This window comes from Anser brachyrhynchus (genome assembly GCF_964034855.1).
Source record: "Anser brachyrhynchus genome assembly, chromosome: 2".
Taxonomy (NCBI): Eukaryota; Metazoa; Chordata; class Aves; order Anseriformes; family Anatidae; genus Anser; species Anser brachyrhynchus.
In genome coordinates, this window is record NC_137695.1 from 31,564,150 (window position 1) to 31,568,760 (window position 4,611).

The following is a 4,611-nucleotide window of genomic DNA, read 5'->3' on the forward strand; positions in this document are numbered from 1 at the left end:
AGAATCTGCCTCTGGTGGATTGCCGCCAAATGCAATGGTGTAATAAAGAAAAGAAAGCTGCTCATTCGGATTGCTCTGAAATGAACTGTGTCCTCTCCTAAAATACCATCTGGTTAGGATCCCTGGAGGCGCAGTCCAACACACCTAGGTCTGGCAGTCTATATGTTTGATGGCTGTAAATGTCTCTGCGTAGGTCGGCTGGGGGAAGGCAGGATCATTAAGAATCAGGAGAGGTGAAACAATTGTGATCTCGTTCCCTTTCACCCACCCAGACAAAATTACACAAGAGGTCTGTGGAGGTGATTGTACTTTTTGTTGCTGAAGCTGACAGCTACTCTTTAAAATAGCTGTCTGAGGCTTTGACTTTTTATATATCGCCTAATGGCTTTGTTTTCAGCTGGTGTAAACCAGCAGCAGTCTGGACAGATTGTTTCTCTTCAGATTTGGCCCTTGGTGCATTAATCAAGGATTTCATAGTAAATTGTATGAACGAGATTGAAGTGAGCCTCATAGTATGTGTGCAAGGAAATCCAGCTTCCAAAAATCAAATCACACCAGGGGCTGATAACAGATGTACAAAGTTAGAGGAGAAATTAACAGATGCTTCCCAGTTTTGGCCATTATCACCAATGAAACCCAACTCATACGGTCCATAGGTCACATTAAAGAGTCTGCTGCAGATGAATTTGGTTCTTTCCTTGTGTTGGCAAAATTAAGGTTGCAACTGCACAATACTGCAGCTATCCTACATATAAATTGGCTTTCTGAAGTACTACCAGTGCTGCTAAAAGGATCCCTCTGCATGTTTAGCAGTTAGGTCTGCAACGAGACAAACAAATGTTATCTTGCTGGTTACATCCATCCCTGTCATGGACGTCCTGCAAAGCAGGAAACATGACAGTTCCATGCTCAACAAACAAAATTTTTCATTTTCTTCTCAGTCTACATCTATCCTGTTGAATTAGACAGGGCCTGGGAACATTCCTGGGCACTGGATTATGATCATCTATGGTGTTACACAGTCAGGCAAGTCCCTAGCACCCACAGGGCTGTTGCCAACTACCCCCAAACCACTCCCAGGCACAAATCAGAAGCAGGGGATTTCCAGAACCGTTCCCAATAGGCAATTTGCAAGCAGCCACCAGTTTTGAAGGTTAAGAGTGTTTACTGGAGCTGAGCAGACTGCTCTTTGCTTGTTGGCCTTGGTTCCTGGGAACATTCTGAGAATGTCTCAGCTGCCCATCCATAGCCCTGGACAGCTACTGCCAGAGAGACGTTATTTTAAGCAAGGGCCGAGTCTACCACTTTTTGAGGTAGAAGGTTTTTTCTGCCTGGGGAGACCATTTTCTTTGTAAACAAGCCCAAGTTATAAAACTCTGGAGTTATTTTCAGGACTTATTTCTGCAGCTACCTCTTGACAGGGTTTTCTTTCTGTGACTGCCCTGGAAGCTGTTGGATGACTGAGCCCTAGCAGTGGTGTTAGTGATGGGGTGGGTCTCACTGCCTCTTGCTAATGCAATCACTCTACCCCTGTGAAACCACCCTAAAAGTATTTTGTTTTGTTTTGTTTTTTCTTTTCTCTCTCTCTCTCTTTTTTTTTTCCAGAGGTGTTTTAAAATAGCTACTGCTGTTGGTTATAATGTGAGCTCCCATTGTTCCTGTTTATCCATCTGCTTGTAATTGTACTGGCTTCAAGACAATTTTTAAGTAATTTGAAATCATTAATTTGATTATTGCTTACCACCCAACAAAGAAATGGCCAAAAGACAGGATTCTGCCTTTGCAGGACTTTTCAAGAACTTGGATTCAGCTCAAATACAAATGAATTATTATTATTTTTCAAATTTATCTTGAGCCAGACATGCAAAAAAAATTGCTTTAGAAACAAAGACATAGGGTGTATCTTAAAGAAATGACTGTTCTTTGGCTCCTGTAGCTGCTATTTTAGCAACTATGAAAACTGAGAAAAATATCAGTTTCACTAACAGCTGTGCTGGCTCATTTGGGTCTCAGACCAGGTATTCTAAGGAAAGTCTCTTGTTTAACTGGTATTTTCTGGGCTTCCCCGCATGAAGCTGCAATCTGGCAGAAATCCCTGAAACATCCAGCTTCCAGTCCCAGGGAGGGCTTTGTCTGAGCCCAGAGCTTCTAGGCTCCAAGCACCAGCCCCGGAGGTGCCAGGTGCAGAGGGCAGGAGCTGGGGCCAGGACTCAAGGGCTTCCAGCAAGCTGGGAGTAAGCCCTGATGCCCAAACCTGCAAAGCCAGTGGCTCCCTCCCGAGACCTCTAGACCCATTCCCTGGCAAACTTGACTTTCCACTGCTTGGGGTTTGAGAAGTGCAAAGTTCTGTGTTCAGCATTTTGGGATCAGTGAACCAGCTTTCTTCCATGAGCAGTTTCTGACAGACCATTCCATTAGATAATTTCTGATGCAAATTAGTGGAAGAAACATAGGACAGAAAAGAAATCAATAAATAGAGCTGTTTATTAACTAATTACTGTGATTAATTAATTAATTAAATTAATTAATTAATAATAAATTAAAAATAATAATTAAAAAGCTGAAATCGTAACACTGAGTGAAGGTTTTTCAGTTTTGGAACTGGAGATGGCTAAGGAACAGGATTAAACATCTTTAGCCGCAATGTAGATTAGGTTCAAAGTGAGAGGGTCCATCTAAAGAGACCATACTTGCAAAATAACAATCCGAGCAATATAAAAACCTCTCCCCTGGTTTCAAATACTGATCCTATCTTGATAAATCACTGTGCACAAAAAGATGACCTTGTAAATAGCTAGTTAAAACAGGACAGAACAACAGTCAATAAAATACTTTCAGTCATTATCTAAATCACTGTGACAGGTTAGTAAGTAGGTGAAGCCATTTAGGTGATGAACTAGATGACTCTCAGAGGGTAACACTTGAAATGAACCGATTCTGAAGTTTGGTTATATTCATTTCAAGGTTTTCAGTACTTTGTGCTTTTCTTCTTGCTTTTCTGGGCCCCAGCCATTGCTCTGCCCTCTCCTCTGTTCCTCATGAGCTCACATCTCTCAGCAGTGCAGCACCCTACTAGTGACCATGGTATCATGTGGCAGTGACACAGCTCCCGCTGCAGCCAGGCTGGGCAGACCAGCTTACACCACCTGTGCTATCAGGGATCTGCAGTACTGTCTGTTTTGAAGGGCAGGGACAAAGAATTTTTGGATGTTTGGAAGTGTACATGAGAAATACAGGGTTGGTTTGAACAGAGTAAATTCCTTCTTTGAGACTTTTCTTATCAGCTGAGCAAGGCACTTTGTCCTGCAATACTTTATCTCACCTCAACACAAAAGAACCGAAAACCAGTGACTGCTTGCCTATACAAAAAGACTGAATCTGAGGCTGATCATCACACCTACTTTGGGAACTGACCTGCTGCCTGCTGCCCTTTGAAGACCTGAAGATTTTTCCTGTTGGTTCAGGTGCTTTTTTTTTTTTTTTTTTTGGATCAAATCCCCTATACCGTTACATTAAAATGCCTCTAACAAAGCAAATAAAGCTTCAACAAATTGAACTATTCCATACTCTTCATTTCTACTATAACACATCTAATAGTAGATCAAATCTTAGCTATTTTATAGGGTCATATAAAGAAAGGGATAGAGACACAAAGGAAGAGACAGTGCAGGGCATAGTGTCCTTCATGATAAATAGGCTATTTTAGCAAACACAGTGGTACAAAGACAGAGTTGTTCAGAGTTATTCAATAAGCCTTGACAGCTATCTTCTAGTCTACCTGGGATGTGGCTTTCTATGTTTCATTGAGCTTAAGAAAAGGATTCAATACTACAGTATTGTGTCATACCACATATCTCCTCACTCCACAAATGCTATGATGGCATTATGGGTTAGTTAGAGAAAAAATATTACTATGGGGTGGGGGTGGGGGTGGGGGGGTGGAAATGTTTGCTGACTTTGTTCAGTGTTGTCAATACAGCTTTTAATTGCCTCAGCAAGTTATCATTAGGTGAAAGATAACAGCCTGCCAAGACTAGAGAGTAAACATTTTGTGTTGATCCACCCACAAAGCATTAAAATAAGAAACTGGAACTTAGCGTAACACGGGTTTAACTGTCTCATTTTCAAGATAGTTCACTCTTCATGGCCTTTCAGATCCTCGTCTCTTCATGTTTGTTCTCAGCCTCCTGAACCTTGCTGCCTGCTCTTTCATGTTCGACATCTGGCTTAATCAGACTTAGGTTATCATTGTATTTGTGAACACGTTTGATGAAGGTGCCTCTTTTATTACTCACCTGAAGTCTGGTTTTAAATGTTAACATCTTAAACATTGATAGGTTTTGTTCTTATTCTCCAAACTGCATAGTGTTTACACATGTTTCTCCTAGTCATATAATATAGATATTAAAATGCAAACAAATATACATAAATGTGTATATTTACATCCACACAACTTACATTATATGTACACATAGATTGCATACTATGCAATCTATATACAATCTATACATTTAAATTAAAACAACACCCATTAATGCATCCATAATTTCACTTAACAATCCAAATGTACCTGTGTCGACAGTAAAACAGCCCAGAGGCTCAGGTAAGTTT